A 20,158-nucleotide genomic window follows, 5' to 3' on the forward strand; every position below is an offset into this window, starting at 1 on the left:
ACAACCGGGCAACCAAGCACACACACAGGCAATGTTACCTTCATTTTTTAGGTGAAGAAACTGTGTTTAGAAAGTGAAACAATTTACCCATTAACCTCACCCCTCAGAAAGCGTTGTTTTGTTTTTTAACCTTTACTCTCTTTACTTTTCCTTCCTAAGCTGACTCCAGGGCTCTCCTTTTGTCTAAGAGAACATGATGCTGACCGTATCTTTCTTATGTGGATACTGGCATTCCTCTTAGCCAGGATCATACGTAATGATAGTTTGTTTTTTCCCCCAGGAAAAACTGATTATCCTGAATTGATTTTGGAAACATAAAATGGTTTTAAGGTGGGCAATTTAATTAACTTGGATTAAGATTCAGTGAGAGGCTAAAGAGGCCACTATGGCGACTGCACCGCCATGAGAGGACCAAGTTGAACGAGAGACTGTCTCTGCTTCAAGGATTCTGCATTAGTACTGTCACCAGAAGCCACCTCTTTAGGAACAAATTCCCTGTACATGGGCTGTATGGGGCACATGCTCTCTGTAAAAGGTTTCAAGTAGAATGCTTTGAGGTGCTAAGCTTATTCTTGGTGCTCTGAGAATAGGAAATGAATTCCTCTACATCATCCATTTCAAATGTCATCTGGAAACAATTAAGGGCCAACAGCTCTTCAAAATGACTCACAAGTGATACTCTTGGCAATTGGTGGCCAAATGTTTGTGGAGAAGAGAAAAACCCTCTCTTTTCTAACCACAGATGAAAATACAGTAATTGATAAAAACAACTCCTCCTTAAATGGTCTTTTGGGGAAGGGCCAAGGTGACAGGCTGTGCAGGTAGTCAGGTAACTAGAAAGCACATACTGTACAGCAGTCACTAGTCTAAGTAATCCTCAACTTACTGGCAAAACACCAAGGAAAGGAATTAGCAGATTGGGCAATGATAAACCATGGGCAGCCAAAGGGTGAAGCTATTAAAATTTCTTGGTTTGGAAAATGAGGTCAAGAAATGTAGCATTGCACAATAGCATCTTATTTTGAAAGAAAAATTACTTATATACCTTTCAGAAAAACTGATAATCATTAGTCAATACTTGTAGTGGGCAATATCTCTCTGGTGAGAATGATGTTATTATTTATGTGTATTAATTTTGTAAAGCTCATAGTCTTATGAAATCTGCTTTCTGGGTGAGGGGAAAAAGACAGTAGCATGCTAGTGTGGCATCATTCCAGTTTGGAATCCAATGGGATCATCCCAATCATGGCTGTGTTGTGATTCTCATCATCCTTAGATGCTTTGGCCTTTGCGGACCCCTCCTCTATTTAAAAGTTAAAATTGAATTCACAACTTCATTGGTATAAAGACAAACAATTCAGACTAGATTCATTGTTGTATATTCATATTCAGTATAGTCTTTTTCCCTTTTGATTTTAAAAGAAAGTAAAATGATATTTTTGGAGGATCCTAAAAGTATTAATACGACGAGTTCTAGGCACTGTGCCTAAATGGATAGGTTGGCCCCGCGCCCAACTGAAAATACTCTTTACCTGACTCTCTTGCAGCTGAATATAGCCTTGTGACATCAGCTCAGGATTTCTTGGAAATTCTGGAAGGGGTGATGCTTCCCTCTTCCTTATTCTTTCTGCCTAGAATTAAGGATGTGAAACTCACAGATACAGCAGCCATCTCGTAACAAGGAGATGATAATGTTTTCTTATTAAGGAGAGTAGAGCAGAAAATAGAAGAAGTCTCTCTTCTAAGGACACTTTGAGTTGCAATGTTAGACATACATCTTGTTAGATAAGGGGGGTGGTCAGGAAGATAAATCCTACTTGTTTAAACTGGTGGGGATTTGGCTTTTTGATATGAGCAGCTGTCTTCTAACTCATGATGCTGCAGGGCCTCAGCACCATTCTCAGCAGTAAGTGCAATGTCAGGACTTTACACAAACCTGTTCCAAAATCAGGAAGCAGCCTGAGGACCTGGAAACGTGTAATATCTACTGGCACAGAGAATGACTACAAGACTTACTAGTTCTCTGAGAAAAAATACAGAATGAAGAAGTTTTGCCCTTTCCAGGTGTGATTACAAAGCTGATGGACCCTAAGAAACCATACTTAACAAACCCACAGAAGCCTTCAATTAATCATGACACACGGGACCTTGAGATGCAGGCTTCAGCTGCCTATGCTCAGTGATTACGTCTGCAGTTACTGAGGGGTCTGAAAGGGAAAAGTATGATGGAAAAGAGAATGAACTCCATTTTTTCAGTGACATTTGGCTGCCACTAAGGACCCTTTGGCACTGGGGTAAAAAGCTCCAGGGCCTATACAGAAGGACAGAGATCTCTGCAAGAGAAGGTCAGTGGACAAACTTGAGGTGGGCTCCGTTCCTGCTCTTTCATAATCCCAGGAGCAGGCAGTAACGTGTTCCTGGATCCTGGTGTTGAGCTGGGTGCCTTAGCAAGTCTGTAGTAGCAAGTGAAAAACTCAACTATGTGAAATAAAAGCTGTATGAGAAAGGTTTCTTGCTGGAATTCATAGGGTAAATGAGTTAGAAGTTGAAGACATGAAGAACAATAGTCCCTGTGAGTCTATTATGAGAAAGTCAGACAATTTATCTTTAGATGAAATACTTTGGGGAAGATCCTACTCTACTAAGGGCTGGTGACTAGAGTAATATTTTTTACAAATTCATTTTTATTTATAATATTTTGGTCACTTTTTTATTCAACAAACATTTATTCACTGCTAGTGTGTGACTGATGCTGAAGCCCCAATACTTTGGCCACCTGATGCAAAGACCTGACTCATTGGAAAAGACCCTGATGCTGGGAAAGACTGAAGGCAGGAGAAGAGGGAGGGTGACAGAGAATGAGATGGTTGGATGGCATCACCAAATCAATGCACATGAGTTTGAGCAAACTCCAGGAGATAGTGAAGGACAGGGAAGACTGCCATGTAGTTCACGGGGTTGCAGAGTCGGCCATGGCGTAGTGACTGAGCAACAAGTGTGAGTCAAACACTGAAAGAAACAGACGACATTCCTGCGTTTAGGAGGGTGAATGAACTGGTAGTGTAACAGAACGTAGCCCTGTCTATGGCTGTGCAGCATTTCTCCCCACCTCCTCCAATTACTGGGAAATTAGTGGTTAATTACCCAGGGATGTTAGTGGTCCTGTTCAGCCGTTGATCAGTGCTAGTGGGCCCCTTCCCCAAGTGGCTGTCATTGAGTGACCGTTAGTGGTTCTGTTCAGCCATTGGTTGACACTGGGCCCCTCCCACAAACAACCGTCAATAAGCTAGCGACCGTTAGTGGTTCCGTTCAGCCAACGGTGGTGGTCATCAGGCGGAGAGTAAGGTAAGAGGCAGATACCAGCCTTCTTCTCAGGACCCTCCAGTTCACCCTGCCTCGGACCAGCCTGTGAGCTGGGGGGCCCAGAGAGCAGGTTGGGGGCTGGGTCCTGCAGGGCTCCAGAACTCTCACCACAGCCACCCACTGGCGTGGTCCAGCCCTTGAGGCAGCAGTGAAGCTCCCCCACCATTCCTGTCTCTGCGGCCTAACGGCAGCGCCGTCCGCATGGGATGCAGCCTCCTGTGGGACCTGGTCTCCACCATATGGGAGGTCTCAGGAGCCTGAGGGCCAGTTGGGTCCTGGGTGCCTGGCTCTGTCAGCGATGACAGCTGGTTAGGGTCTGGGGACCTGGCCTTGAGGAAGCCACCAGCAGAGCCCTGCCTCCTTTTAGCCAGGACCAGAACCTCTGAGGGGAAAGCTGTGCATCCGGACCTTCCCCTTTCTTGTCAGGACAGAGGATAACATTCATTAGCTGGAGATTTACAGGAACATTGTTACCTGAACGTGACCTGACCTCTAGAACAAAGGCTCTGACACCAAGAAGTTTGTAACAGCTAACCAGGTCTCTCCCAAACCTATGCAAGACAAGGCTTTTGCTAAGAGCTTTGGGGGATTTGGGGCATTTTAAGGCATGAACCTCCTGTCTCCTTGCATGGCCCTCAATAAGCCTTTCTCTGTTCCAAACTCGAATGCTTTGGTATTGTTTGGCCTCACTGCCTTGGGCACATGGACTTGCCGTTTCAGTGCAGTAGGGCAGATTGGATGAAAGCGAAGACAAAAGACAACAAGCTGCCAATACCTGTAGTGAAAATAAAATGGAGGATGGCAGGCAGTTTAAGGATTTAAAACAGTGGTTCCTAAGCGTGTTTGGATTATTAGAATCACCTGTTCAGTTCAGTGGCTCAGTCGTGTCTGACTTTGCAACCCCATGGACTGTATGCAGCACACAGGTCTTCCCTAACTCCTGGAGCTTGCTCAAACTCACATCCATCGAGTCAGCAATGCCATACGTACCACCTGAGGATCCCCTGAAAATCACCCGAGGATCTTTTAAAACTCCCAAGGCCAGGCTGTACCTCAGACCAGCCATAAGCTGACATGAGACGTAGGCACCAGTATATTTTGAAGATTGCTATGTGATTCCAACATGCAGACAAGTTTGGCAACCCCTGATACGGAGGAGGGGGTTGGCCCGCTTCCTCTTAAAAAAAAACAAAAAAACAAAAAACAGTATTCTAAGCTGAGCCACACAATCCCACTGCTCGAAGTGGGAGCTTGTTAGAAAAATAGAACCTTGGGATCCACCCCAGAACTACTGGATCAGGCTCTCCTTTTAGCAAGATGCTCGGGTGATGGTAGATGCAGCAAAGTCCAAGAAGCACTGCAAAGCAGTTGTCCTCCAAGTGTGGGCCACAGATCAGTATCACTAGGAATGTGTTGAAAATGCAAATTTTCATTCCTATTCCTGACCCACTGAGTCAAACATTTGGGGGATTGGACCCCACTGACTGCTGTAACAAACTCACCATGTGCTTCTGATGCACACTGATGTTTGAGAGACCCTGGCTCAAAATAGGAGTATGTTTTCTACAGATGAAGATGAGTGGATGTCAAGAGCATGGACTCATGAAATTCAGATGAGCTGTTAGGGAATCAGGATTGAAAACACGTGGGAAGAAAGATTGGCGAGGTAGCCCAGGAAGAAAATTGAAGAAAATTGAAGGCCCTCAATCTTCTTCCAAAATGTACCTCGAAGGTGATATGTATAAAAATGCTGCCAGGTGAAATTTTTTTATCCTTCTCTGTGTGACTGACCTCAAAGAAAGTTAAAAAAAAATACAGATTCACCCTTCTTCATTTGGGGTTTGCAACCCCAAATGGGCCATCCATCTGCACTCTCCAACTTGTTCCTTCTTCTTATTCTCTGGATATCTATTTTCAGACATTTGATTCACTCCTAAAGAATAAAGGTTTACTGAAATTAGAAATACTCAGAGAAATGAACTAAGGACTCTAGACAATCTGAAAAAAAATATTTTCAGCATTACAGAATTTATAGTCTTGCTAGTTAACTGTTAGGAAGAGGATAGAATTCATCTGTATGTAAAGGCTCTGGTTTGTATGATTGAAAGTCAGCTGAAATAGATGAAATTGTTTTTTAGTCAAGATAAATTGTACTTTACCATTTCTTGATGAAAGGATGCATTATAATTCTATATGATTAGTTGTTCTGAAATGAATTATTTCAAAAGGGCTTTGATCTATGTGTATTATGCAAATATAGTGTGATTATGCATGTGTGTATATGCGCAAACAATTCAGAAACAGGAAAATATTAGTTTTCTCTGATTGGTAGAATTTTAGATAATGGGTAATTTTTCCTTTTATGAAGGAAAAATTTGTATCTTTTTATGAAGGCACATTTGTATCTTCTACAGTAAGCATGTGTAACTTGTACAGTAAGTTTCTTTTTCAAGAAGAAAAGTTACATTAGAAAGTAAGTAGAATAAAGTTCTGCTCCATATGATGGAAATAAAACCTACAGAGGCCCTGAGCAAGGAGCTACCAGTACTGGAGAGGAACTCCAGGCAAACCCACTCTGCCCCTGGGCTGCCAACCTCACTCCAGTTAATCCCCTTTTTATCCACTTTTATACTGAGATTCTTTACAAGCTTAAAAATAGATTTGATATCAATTTAATGTTTAAAAATCTCTGACCTGGCTCCTTGAATGATCCTGAAATAACAGGTTTTTTAACTGCAGTCTGGACAGGACAGGGGGAGCTCCTATGGAATAAAGCCATCCTGCATTTTTGAGAAAGGGAAGATCCATTTGCTTTCCTTGTCAGATGTAGAGATGGTAAGGTGGACATTCACATAGGAAGATTATGTGGACATCCGTCCACTGAGTTATGGTTCTCCAGAGAAATAGAATTATAAGTATATATACACACACACAGACACACAAACACACACACGCACACACATAAAAATACATGGGCTTCCCTGGTGGCCCAGATGGTAAAGAATCTGCCTGTAATGCGGGAGATCTGGGTTCAATCCCAGGGTTGAGAAGGTCCCCTAGAGAAAGGAATGGCTACCCACTCTAGTATTCTTGCCTGGAGAATTCAATGGACAGAGGAGCCTGGTGGGCTACAGTCCATGAGGTTGCAAAGAGTTGGACACAACTGAGTGACTTTCACTTTTGCTTTATATATATACATATGTATGTATTTGTTGTAAGAAGTTGGCTCATGTGATTATGGAGGCCGACAAGTCCCCAGATGTGCAGTTAGCAGGCTGGAGCTCCAGGAAAGCTACTGGTGTGGTTCCAATGCAAAGGCCAACAGGCTTGACATCCAAGAAAGTCACTGTTTCACTTGAGGTGCAAGGGCAGGGGAAGGAAATGGCAACCCACTCCAGTGTTTTTGCCTGGAGAATCCCATGGACAGGAGCCTGGTGGACTGCCGTCTACGGGGTCGCACAGAGTCGGACATGACTGATGTGACTTAGCAGCAGCAGCAGCAGCAAAGGCAGGAAAAAAATGCATTTTCCAGCTTGAAGCCAATCAGGAAGGAGGAGTCCTTTCCTATTTGGAGAGTATCAGTCTTTCCTTCTACTCAGGCCTTCACGTGATTTGAGGTCCACACACTAAGAAGGGCAGTTTGCTTCACTAAGTTTATTGATTTAAATATTAAACACATCCAAAATCACTGTCACAGAAACATTCAGAATAATGTTTGACCAAGCATCTATGAAACTGATGACCCACTCAAGTTGACACATGAAGGTAACCATCATATCCACTTAGAAAACTGTGACCTCGATGGAGGTCAGACCACCTCTAAAGGACCTGAGCTTTTCCTGAATTACTTACTTTTTGCCCCAGCAAATTTGCTTTCCAGGCTGTTCACCAGAACTGGCCCTGCTGTCTCCATTAACAGAGTCTGTAGGGCTTGAGGCCAACCTGAAGACTCTTCTTGGAGAATCATCTACTGCTGTCTGGGGCACCAGGATCTGGCATTATCATCAAAGTACCCAGAAAGACCAGGCATTCTTGGTTATCTGGCATCACCTCCCTGTGTTCCCCTCCATGGCTGGCCCGCTGCTCTGAGAAGCGTGGTCCTGTAGAATGTAGAGGAAAGATGAGCAAGTCTGGAATCAAGAGACTTATTACCTTTGTTAGACAAATAACATTTTAGTCTCTTTTTATCTAACTGTGAAATGGGAATACCCACAGCCCTCATAAGATTTTGTGAATCTTAAATTAGTACTAATCATCAAAAACTATACAAATGGCACTTGCTATTATTTTTAGTAGCTAGAACTAAATTCATATGAAAGAGTCATTGACACTGCTATTTTTACATTGTAATGACTATTTGGAGTATAAACTTCTGGAGGACAGAAACCAGTCCACACAATTGTATAGTAGGTAGGCAGGTAATATCCTTAATACAGATAATATCCTTAATACAAATGTTGCTGATGACGAATAGTTTTTTAATCTTTTTCAATTGGCTTAAAATTTCCTTATTTATGGCACACTAAATATGTCTTCACAGAAAAAGGATTGCCAGATAAAATTCAGGATGCCCAATTAAATTTGAATTTCAAATAAATAATGACTACTTTTTTAGTACAAGTATGCCCCATGCAAATCGTTTGCTGTTTATCCAAAATTCAAATTTAACTAGGCATTCTGTATTTTTATTTGTTAAATCTGGCAACTTATTCAGAAAGGCAATTGGCAAAATTTCATGTTAAAATTGAACATTAACATTTTCTTAGATGATGAATATTTAAAACATACTCTATGAAAAATACTATATTTAAGAGTTTTTAATGGTCATGCAACTGTTTGGCATTTAAAAATGATTTACTTAAAAAGGTAATGGACCTAAATATGTTATAACCTTACTAGTTTCAAGATGAGGACAATAATATTTAACGTACAGGACTGTTTCCATGTTTACCTGGGATTACATGTGAGAAAGTTCTTTGTAAATTAGACCCTGAAAAAGAGTCTCAGAGGAGCATGGACATCGCTATCTTTCATTCTCACTGTTGCCATTTATTGCTGTGTGACTTTGGAAAATCTACTTAACTTTTCTATGCCTCATTTTCTCATTTATAATATAAGGACAGTAGTAAAACTGACCAATAGGAGTTTTATGAGGAGGAAAAAATAAAACACATGTAATGCTTCGTGCATAATAAAGCACTTCGTATAAACCTTAGATTAAAAAAAAAAAAAAAAAAAAACCTAGGAAGTGACCCTTTATAGAAAATCAGTAATACGCAGGGAAATTATGGTCCTAACTCCAAGTATACAGACAAAGGTCCACATAATCAAGGCGATGATATTCCCAGTGGTCATGTACGGTTGTGAGAGCTGGACCATAAAGAAGGCAGAATGCCAAAGAACTGATGCCTTCGAACTGTGGTGCTGGAGAAGACTTCTGAAAGTCTCTTGGACAGCAAGGAGATCAAACCAGTCAACCACAGGGGAAATCAAACCTGAGTACTCATTGGAAGGACTGATGCTGAAGCGCCAGTATTTTGGTCTTCTCATGTGAACAGCCAACTCTTTGGAAAAGTCCCTGATGCTGGGAAAGATTGAGGGCAGAAGGAGAAGAGGGAGTCAGAAGATGAGATGGCTAGACAGCATCACCAATGCAACGGGTATGAACTTGAGCAAACTTCGGGAGATGGTGAGGGATAGGGAGGCCTGGCATGCTGCAGTCCATGGGGTTGCAAAGAGTCAGACACGACTGGGAAACTGAACAACAACAATTCCAAGTATAAACTTTTCCTGTGTCTGAAGTTTCCTTAGAATAGGGCATGTTTTGCTCCCGTGCCATCAAGTGCTCAGCCCTTACTGTTGACAGGATGGGCTAAGATATGGGGCTCTCACTACTGGTCCTCTTAGTGAATACTAAAGGTAGCAACTCTCTTCCTACTCTGAACATGTCCTTACAAGCTTTCCTGCAAATGCGTCAAGCTTCCAAAAGTTTATATCAGTCCATATCACTGTTTTAACTTTGAAAAGAGCATTAATATAACCATCAGGAAAATACAGCATGTTTTACAATTGCTGCCTTAACCTTAGAAATCAACCTGATGGGGATACAGTCATGCTTCTTGTTACCTCAGAGCCTTGGCATGCTTCCTCTGCAAAAGGAAGCCAAGAGAAATCATTAAGCATGAGCTCACCTGTGAGGTCAGGCCCTCAGACCACTAGGCTTAGTGAGGCATTGGAGATTGTAGTGGGCTTGCCTGTCTCAAGGGGGTTTGAAAGGTTAGGTTTAAGAGCAAAGATTGTAAGGTAAAAGGCTATACATCTTTTTCTTTTGGTAGACTCTAGGTTCTTCATGACTGATAAATATTTTACATTAAACTCATGACCAATGAATATGTATGTTCTCCAATGTTCCTTCAGGAATTATTCAGGTTTTCCTGGTACTTCATGAAAATTAATGAATAATTAATTTTTCTTGGAATAATTGCATCACAATCTCCCAATTTTTCTCCCAAGGTTCAAGTTTATTTGATTAACTAGGTGATCAACAGCCATTTGTCCCATTAATTATGTTCTCTTGTTAATACCGTTATCTTAAATTCCACATTTTAAAAGTAAATATTACTACTTCGGCATAGAGGCATGCTTTATTGTATGAATCACCAAGTTTTTAAAATAGAGCTTTAAAAAAAAAAAGATGAGATTGATAAAGTTAAGACAAAAAATGGAGTTGGACTCTCAGACTCCTTCTTTATGGCCAGCTCTGCCTGATGGCATCGTGCCTTCTCACACCCCCTCATCCCCACCCACTCACATTTTACTGAGCAGCTGTGCCAGGATTTCATACAGGAAAGGCTTTATGCCACATGGTTTTTTCAGACATCACATCTAAATCATCTTCATTAGCCTTGAAAACTTGGATCCCTAGCAGGGTTTCTGGCACCCCAAACAGCAGAAGCCCTGTGTGTGAGCTTGAGGCATGAAGCCACAGCCGCAATGGCATCCTCTGGTTGAAATGCATTTTCAACAACTTGTGTGCCACTGAATGCTGCTTCTTTCCTCCTTTTGGTGAAAGGAAACTTCAAAAGATTTGGGTGTATAAGATTTACAATGCATTGTTGAACAGAGGAAATCATGCGTCCTTTGGAAGTTTCCTGGTGTTTAAGGAGATGTGCGAGGGTCATGTTTTCTAATGTAAATATCAGAACCTTTGACTGTATTTGTTGAAGTAAAGGGACAGAATATCTAAAATCAGAATTATGGATGGTAAGTATGCCTCTCAGGAGTCAATAGACCAATGATCTTTTTTTTTTTTTTGCTTCAGTATCAGCTAGGAAGTCAGTCTTCTGGTATCTTCCCAGTTCTCTTGATTTTTCTAGTCTCTCTCCAGTGTTTTATGTTTAGAAAGATTCTTTTTTCTCCCCCTGAATTATTTGTCTATAACCCAGGCCACAGGGAAAAACATCAAGATATCAGAAGCCATGCTGCTGGAAAACTTACTAGATGAAAAACTCATATGGCTCCCAAACATAAACATGCAAACTTGAACAGATTTCATGGTCCCTAAGAAGCACCCCGAACCCTAGAATCAGTTCTGTGCTCATCAGTCAATGTTAACCCTACTCTTACCCTAAAAATATTGCTTTTCCAGGATAATAGTAGTAATAATAATACTGATAATGATAACAGTTGTTATCAAGCTCTAACATTTAGCCAGAGCTTCCCAGGTGTTGGAGGACTTGCAAACTCGTTTAAATGTCTGTGTAGCTTCCTTTAAAGTCTTCCTGGAAGTTTTGAGAGCTTCTCTGAGGATAATATATTTTTGAATTTAGAATAAAACTGTATTTTATTAGAAACAATATTTAGAATTTCGGGAGGAAAAAGTCAGAAAATATGAATAATCAAGACAAAAGAAAAAGCTGAAAGCACCCTCCATCTCTTGCTCTGCATTGCTCACCAGCAGTGTCCCTGGAAGCAGTGCTCCTCTGGGGCAGAGGCCAGGAGGAAGTGCCCTCCCATGCAGTGGGTCCAGAGGTCCCCGTGGGCTGCATGCCTTCCAGGCTTTGAGGACTGAAACTTGGAATCCTAGCCCTTGAACTGAATCCTCCATCCCTGCACTCATCCTCACTGCAACCCCCCCCCCTCCCCGCCACGTCCCAACCTGGAAAAGTTAAGGAGAGGGCCAGGGTGCTAGATATCTGCACAGGAGGAGTTCAGGTATGGAAGGCTTAGATGTATTTGTGATGGGCAGCTTAGAAGCTGCATTTGCACACAGGCATACTACATTTACTCAGAATATTTAAGAAATGGATATAACTGATGTTGGATTCTGACAGAGACTGTGATGGGGCAAAAATCCTCTTATGATAACCCTTGATGTTGGCTTGTGGTTGACCCCACAAGGGAGAGAAACTTAATAGCACTTGTGCTCAGTGAGCCAAGAGAGAAAAGGTAGCTGGGAGGCAGGAAGAGGCAGTTGCGGCAGAGAAAGGGGCCCAGGACAAAGGCTCTTATGTCATCTGCCGGCCTGGGGCTGGTTCCCCCAGGACCCAAGCGGAGCAAACTCAGCTTGCTTTCTTTGTCCTTAATGAATTAGAAGGAAGTCAAGGAAGCCTGTGTGATTGTAAGTCAGGGAAATGGAGTGGCTATTAAAAGCTTGCAACATCAAACTTTCCCACTGGAACTGAGCCAACCCAGGGCAGATGTGTCAAGCATCTGCTTTTGGCTGCTTTCCTCGCTCATTCAAGGAAGGGGGCAGGGGTAAGCAAGAAGGGGGTGCAGAAAGATGCAAATGTTGTTGGTAATGTTGCATCCAATCCCAAGTGGGGAGACCTACAGGTAAATGGAGCCCCGCTTACTTTAGATAACAGTCTGGAAAACAAGAGCAAAGACAGAAAACCAAACAGCTCTCTGCATGAGGGGGGAAGGGGGCGAACTTGGTGGAAAGTCAGGGCTGCCTAGAGGCAGAACAAATAACCACAGGCTGGAAAAGTACAGTGGAGGGGAAATGTGGGCTCGGCAGATTCCTCACAGGGTTCAGGGTGATTTTCCTTGGCATCCTATCAATTCTGTTGCTGTTGCCTCTGAGTTGGACCATCTCATGCTCTAAGTAAGCACATTCTCCATATTTTCACTAATGGGGAGTGGGGAGAGCTTTCTGAGGCCCACAGGAGGCCTGGAAACCATAAAGGAAAAGGTTGACAGATTGGAATAGTTAAAAAGTCAAAACTTCTACTTGGCAAAATCAGCTCACATGAACAAATTTAAAAGTCAAATGAAGACTGTGGGAAAATATTTGCAACACATAGAAAAGACAAAGAGTTAACATCCATCAGAGCTAAAAAGCTCCTCCAAAACAGTATATAGAAAGATGAAAGGGGAAAAAGTGAACAAATGATAAGAGGCATTTTAGAGAAGAAATTAGAGAGACAATAACATTTGAAAAATGCCCAAACTCACTAACAGTGATAGTAATTGAAATTAAAACAATAGTTCTTTTTTTTTTTCTGGTTAAGTTGGCAAAAATTGAGTAAGTTTTTGATGATATATAGAATAAAAAGATAAAGCCCTTTACATTTTGTTAATAGGTGTGACCATTTCAAAAGAGAATTTGGTAGAATTTATTAAATTTAAAATAAGCACATTTTCCAACCAAGCAGTCCCACATACAAATTCTGTTTCAGAAAAGCTCTGCCTTTAGAGGGAAAGAGGTGTGTGTGTGAGGTGTGTGTGTGTGTAACAGCCCAAAACTGGAGATAAACTAAATGCTAGAAATAGAGAAGTGGACAAATAAATCATAGAACATTCACACCAAGGAATATTCCAGGACCACCAAAAAGATGAGTTGGATCTGAATGTATAGACATATAGTATGTTAAACTGAAAAAAGGACTCAGAAATATATTACATATTTATTATGTATATAAAATACATAGTATATATGTACATATATAGTATAATCCTATTTTATGAAAATCAAAGCAAATATTTTATGTTTGTATACACAGTATAAAAAAAAGTGTGTACATAGACATACACACCGCAAACTAATGAAAGTGATTAGATGTCAGGTGATGAGGCAATTAACTAAAAGAAAATTGTTATATTTCTGTGTTGCTTGAATTTGTTGCTATAGTCTCTGTTACTGTCTTAGTTAAAAAGCACAATGAAGTGCTGTAAACACATGCATTCACATACAGGCACAGGTGCACTCCTATTACTCCCCTGTGGCAAGCAGCATGCTGGTTGTAGCGTAAGAATGTGGTATATAGAACAAAACCCTTTGCTGTTTTTTCAAGATTGCTGACTGGCAGTAATGGGCAATTGTGGAGACAGTTCTCAACTGAGAACCAAAGAAACTGGACACTGCCTCCCTCACCCCAACTCCTGATGGTAAGATGACACGCCTCAGCAGAACCTCAAGCAGCATTCCCCACATTGCCATCTCAGAGTCTGTAAAACAACAAGAAGTCACCTTCTTTAGAATTCCTACCTCATTAGAGTCCTTCTGAGGTCAAGTATATAGATATTTGAAAAGCGGTTGGCAAACAGTAGGTGATAGTAGACTCTTATTACTGAAGTGGTCAGAAATCTAGTGTGAAAAGAGGGGGATTTCAGCTCCCATCTGCTTTCCCAAAGGCTGAAGTCTTCTATTTCTGCCTTATTGACTATGGCAAAGCCTTTCACTGTGTGGATTACCACAAACTGTGGAAAATTCTTAAAGAGATGGGAATACCAGACCACCTGACCTGCCTCTTGAAAAATCTGTATGCAGGTCAGGAAGCAACAGTTAGAACTGGACATGAAACAATGGACTGGTTCCAAATAGGAAAAGGAGTACATCAAGGCTGCATATTGTCACTCTGTTTATTTAACTTATACGCAGAGTACATCATGAGAAATGCTGGGCTGGATGAAGCACAAGCTGGAATCAAGATTGCCGAGAGAATATCAATAACCTCAGATATGCAGATGACACTACCCTTATGGCAGAAAGTGAAGAAGAACTAAAGAAGCTCTTGATGAAAGTGAAAGAGGAGAGTGAAAAAGTTGGCTTATAGCTCAACATTCAGAAAACTAAGATGATGACATCTGGTCCCATCACTTCATGGCAAATACCTGGGGAAACAGTTACTGACTTTATTTTTGGGGGCTCCAAAATCACTGCAGATAGTGACTGCAGCTAAAAGATGCTTACTCCTTGGAAGAAAAGTTATGACTAACCCCAGTTCAGTTCAGTCACTCAGTCGTGTCTGACTCTTTGTGACCCCATGAATCGCAGGACACCAGGCCTCCCTGTCCATCACCAACTCCTGGAGTTCACTCAAACTCACGTCCATCCAGTCAGTGATGCCATCCAGCCATCTCATCCTCTGTCGTCCCCTTCTCCTCCTGCCCCCAATCCCTCCCAGCATCAGAGTCTTTTCCAATGAATCAACTCTTCGCATGAGGTGGCCAAAGTACTGGAGTTTCAGCTTTAGCATCATTTCTTCCAAAGAAATCCCAGGGCTGATCTCCTTCAGAATGGACTGGTTGAATCTCCTTGCAGTCCAAGGGACTCTCAAGAGTCTTCTCCAACACCACAGTTCAAAAGCATCAATTCTTCAGTGCTCAGCTTTCTTCACAGTCCAACTCTCACATCCATACATGACCACAGGAAAAACCATAGCCTTGACTAGACGGACCTTTGTTGGCAAAGTAATATCTCTGCTTTTCAATATGCTATCTAGGTTGGTCATAACTTTTCTTCCAAGGAGTAAGCGTCTTTTAATTTCATGGCTGCAGTTACCATCTGCAGTGATTTTGGAGCCCAGAAAAATAAAGTCTAACACTCTTTCCACTGTTTCCCCATCTATTTCCCATGAAGTGATGGGACCAGATGCCATGATCTTAGTTTTCTGAAAGTTGAGCTTTAAGCCAACTTTTTCACTCTCCTCTTTCACTTTCATCAAGAGGCTTTTTAGTTCCTCTTCACTTTCTTCCATAAGGGTGGTGTCATCTGCATATCTGAGGTTATTATTATTTCTCCCAGCAATCTTGATTCCAGCTTGTGCTTCATCCAGCCCAGCATATTAAAAAACAGAAACATTACTTTGCCAACAAAGGTCCAATCTAGTCAAGGCGATGGTTTTTCCAGTAGTCATGTATGGATGTGAGAGTTGGACTATAAAGAAATCTGAGCACTGAAGAAATAATGCTTTTGAACTGTGGTTTTGGAGAAGACTCTTGAGAGTCCCTTGGACTGCAAGGAGTTCTAACCAGTTCATCCTAAAGGAAATCAGTCCTGAATATTCATTGGAAGAATTGATGCTGAAGCTGAAACTCCAATACTTTGGCCACCTGATGCGAAGAACTGACTCATTTGAAAAGACCCTGATGCTGGGAAAGATTGAAGGTGGGAGGAGAAGGGAACAACAGTGGATGAGATGGTTGGATGGCACCACCAACTCAGTGGACATGAGTTTGAGTAAACTCTGGGAATTGGTGATGGACAAGGAGATGTGATGTGCTGCAGTCCATGGGGTCGCAAAGAGCCAGACACAATTGAGTGACTGATTGAACTGGACTCAAGTCTTCTATGTCTTTTCTGGTGAAATGTGGGCAAGTGACCTAAAGGGGAGCCTGGAATTTCCTTCCTCCTGGATGGTTACAGGCAGTGTTACTGGAGTGGGGAAGGGGTCTTAGGGAGAATCAGAGAATGGATGGGAATGGCAAAAACGCAAGACCACTCCCCTGATTTCTCATGAAATCAAGCCAAGGTGAATCATGAGATCTTTAGCCTTCCTAAACCTAGGCCAACTGCAGAAGGGAACACAGTGACTCACTGGTCATTCCATGGGATTTCCAATTGAAGTGACAAGTATTTACAAGGTTAGAGGAAGAAAATGGCACTGAGAAATGCAATCCCCAACATAGTAAGGACAGGCTGGGCCCCAACTGTCCATGATGGAGCTGACCAGAGACCCTGAGAGATGTAGAGTTTGGCAATTGTCAATACCAGCTCCTGGATGCTCTCATGCTAGGAGTAATTATTCTAATAATTTGGCAGATTCCCTTTGTTTTCAGCTTCTCACCAGAAGGTTAAAACTAGGTGGTGGAGAATATGGAAAGAAACTTGAAATAAGAATATTTTGAGGTTGAAATAATAAGTATAATTTTTATAATTGAATTGAACTAAAAAAATATCACTGCACTAGATAAATTTAAAGTGGAAGGAGAAAAAGGTAAGGACTCTGTTCTATGCTGATTTTGCAGTATGTGTCTACTTGTAGTAGGAGGAGGGCTTGCAGGAAAAAAAAAAAAAGGTCAGGAGTTTGAGGCCAAGAAAGGTATGTGTAGTTCCTGAAATTATGTTCACAATTCCCTTCTTCCATCTGCCAGTCTCTATTCCTTCTCTTTGATACTAAGGAGACATTTCCTTCCCTCATCATGGAGTCATATAGATTAAAGGGATCCCAGATAAAGGAATTAGTTCACCTTTAAGGTAAAAAGGATCAGAGCTTTTTGTTATTGTTGGCTTGTTCATTTTAAAGTACCATACTTTTAAGGCAATGTACTAGAAAGAGAAGTGAAAATGAAATCCAGAGATTTAAGGGGTCTGGAACAAATATCTTAACCTTCCTCGGGCTCAGTTTCCTTATCTATAAAATCTGGCATTAGTACAATTAGATAAACTCCTAGATTTCCTCTAGTTCTTACATTATTTCAGCTTTACTTCATAGAACTGAAAGGGACCCAGGCTGGCATCTAGTCAAAACCCTTACCCTATATAAAAATGTTAGATGGGAAAAGTCAAGAGATATATTGAATTTCATGAATGAATGTCTTTATGTCTTAGAATAAACAAACTTTCCTTGAAATATACATTATATGGATTAAAAAATGGTTTCCTCCAGCCACATTACCCATTCCTTTTGTATGTGACTACAGCATTTATCCATCAAAGTGCTCTGAGCTGGACTCCAGGGTGAGGTTCCTGAAAGTTCCCTGAAGAGGAGCATAATGGTTCTGCACCACCGACACACTTAGGCAGAGACCAGGGATGCTCAAGGGTAAGCACTATTAGGATTAGGTTATGCTGGCGGCAGCAGCGGACACACTCCTAAATTCAGGAGCTTGACAAACGCAAAGGTTTATGTTTTGGTCATGTGAAGTATGTGGGTCAGCACGGCTGTCTGTCATCCAGTGACTCAAGAGTCCAGGCTCTCTCCATCTTGTGCTGCGAACATCTCACTATGAGATTCCAGGGGCATCCTGCAGGGCAGGAGACGGATGGAGAATGCACACTGACTGCTCAGATCCTAGGTCAGAAGAGCCGTATCCCTTCTGCTCTCATTCTTAACTACCAGAACTCAGTGACAAGTCTCTGGCTCACGTGAAAGTCCTCTGGAAAGTGTCAGCACATGGACAGTCAGTGAGCACTCGCTGTCTCTGGCTTCCCCGGTGCCTCAGGGGTAAAAAACCCACCTGCCAATGCGGGAGATGGGGGGTCGATCCCAGGGTCGGGAAGATCCCCTGGAGATGGAAATGGCAACCCACTCCAGTATCCTTGTGTGGAACATCCCACGGACAGAAGAGCCCGACTAGCTACAGACCATGGGGTCTCAAAAGAGACGGACGTGACTTGGGGACTAAACCACCACCACTAGCTGTCTCTGGATGACTCAATCAGGGACATAAAATTACCAAGTGAAGAGCTGGTCCCTGCCTCTCATTTTTGGAATGGGTGGCCAAAAACCTCAGTTTTTAATTTGATACTCTCTTAAACTTCTCAAAAAAGATGTTAGTTTGGGACAACTGAGGCATCTTGCTACGAAGTAGATCTTCTCAACTGCAACTCATCCCACATAGAGATGGAGCTGCCTTTAAGTGGCAGCATCATGCTGTTTTTTCACAACATCTTGAGGACAACTAAAACCCTCCTGTCATTGTTCAGAGCAAATGCTGCCAAGCCGGGCTTCACATTTTCTAAGTGGCCTCGTCACTTTACTTTAAACCTAAACACAGGACTTTCTATTTATTCTGTTCAGTGTCATCCTGTTATTTTCAAACACTTGCTTCAGCCTTCTGAATTTTTCATTTTATCATTTATTATAATAGCTATTTCTTCAGAATTTGCATCCTACACTCTCTGGATGAGTATGTCTTTGGTGTCTACATCCAAGTTCTTGAAAAATATAGGCCAAGGGCAGAGCCTCCAGTGGAACCCCAGAGACACCTCCCCGAGGGGCATCACAATTCATTACTAAGCACAGTGGGTCCATTTGTTCCACTAGCTTCAGGTCTTCCTCACTTCCCACACTATCAACCAGTTCACATTTCTCTGAGTTCTCAAGGATTTCTTGAGATTTCATGACCTGCTTGGATGAAAACTGAATTCCTTGACCTACTCCTACTCCTTCATAGTCTACTGGTGATGGCACCACCCAGACATGTGCTGGAACCCTGGGCACAGTCCTGATCCTTCCCCTCCCTGGCCTCCTTCAGAAGGGGACAGCGGAAAGCAGGGTGGTGCTGCCGGCCTTCTGGACCACTGCTCCCTCCTGGTGCCCTGGCAGCGGCCTCTAAGCGTCTCTGCGCGTCTCTGCGTGTCTCTGGTCTTTTCTCCTCCTGTCCTTCCTCTTCATCCTCACTGGAGTTCTTTCAAAACTGTGGGTCATATTCTCTAACACCCCTGGATAAAACCACCCAAATTCTATAGTGTAAGGGCAATATTAAAAAGACTTAACAAGTAGTTGAGCATGAGCAATGATCAAAGAGAAGGCCAGCAGGAAAAAAGTGGGGCAGCCCCCTAAGGGCTCCTAGAAGCTCCCTCCCACAGCCTCCACCCCCGGCAGTGGTTTTAGCAGACCCCGCATTTGCATCTCAACAGGGTAGTTCTCTTTTCTCCATCCTTTCAAAGCTCCTTCTTAGAAAAGGCCTTGTCTCCTCTGAGGCTGGAAAGTTGTTCTTGTCATCATGCATTTTGTCCCACTCTCTGGCTTTTGGTAAAAAAAACTGGCTAGTCTTTCGGGCTTTACTCTATTGAGTCAGAACCAAGGTTTTAGCATTCAAAAATAAATAAATAAATACAACAAAAGCTACCCCCCAGCTTCTCTCCTCCCCTAAGTGCCAGGCTCTTAGAACTCAAAGCTTTCAAGGCTTGCTTTTTATATTCTCAGCCAGAAATTGGGCTCTGTTCTGACTGGATCCTTTTGTGTCTTTTCTTTAGGGGCAGTCAACCTTCATCTCTTGGTCTGGATAAACGGTGAAAGAATCACAAGGTAAAAAAAAAAAGATTTTCTGAGAAAGAAAAAGACTTCTCATAGTATTTCAAAATATTATTCCAATTCTTTGTTGATCTGTCCACCAACTCTACTAAATTCAGCTTCATGTGGGCAGCAACCAATGTTTGATTGACTTCTGCTTTCCCAGTGCCTAAGATGTATTAGACGCTCATTAAATGCTTATTGACTGAGTGATTAAACCAGTGAACAAAGGGTAGACCATATCTATGGCATTTTGCTAATTTTCCAGTATATTTTATAAAAAAGGAAATGGAATAATTTGACTTAGTTCCTTTGTTTTTGCTTGGCTCAGACTGCACAAATAGGAAAATGTATTGCTTCTTCTGAACAGGATTTCAGAAACCACAGTGATTTCAAGACCACAAACATGGCAATCAATTTTTGTAGGGAAAAAAATTAGAATGTGTGCATAAGGAAAGAGAAAATGTGATAACAGTATTTGCATATAGTGGCTAATTCTTGTGTACTAATTGTAATTTTTCAAATAGAATAAAAAAGCATTTTGTTGTTTT

The 20,158-nt window shown here is 41.9% G+C and overlaps 1 long non-coding RNA gene across 3 annotated transcripts in view; it reads left to right on the top strand.

Annotated features, from left to right (window-relative positions):
• The first annotated feature begins 3,198 nt into the window (after nucleotides 1-3,198).
• The window catches only part of LOC109564440 (uncharacterized), a 62,786-nt gene continuing 45,826 nt past the window's right edge, over nucleotides 3,199-20,158 (top strand). For all 3 annotated transcript variants that reach the window (XR_011568700.1, XR_011568698.1, XR_011568699.1), the window contains exons 1-3: nucleotides 3,199-13,752; nucleotides 17,290-17,411; nucleotides 19,571-19,622. This is a non-coding gene — a long non-coding RNA (uncharacterized lncRNA). The remainder of the gene's footprint in view (nucleotides 13,753-17,289; nucleotides 17,412-19,570; nucleotides 19,623-20,158) is intronic.

The sequence above is a fragment of the Bos indicus genome, chromosome 10, assembly GCF_029378745.1.
Source record: "Bos indicus isolate NIAB-ARS_2022 breed Sahiwal x Tharparkar chromosome 10, NIAB-ARS_B.indTharparkar_mat_pri_1.0, whole genome shotgun sequence".
NCBI lineage: Eukaryota > Metazoa > Chordata > Mammalia > Artiodactyla > Bovidae > Bos > Bos indicus.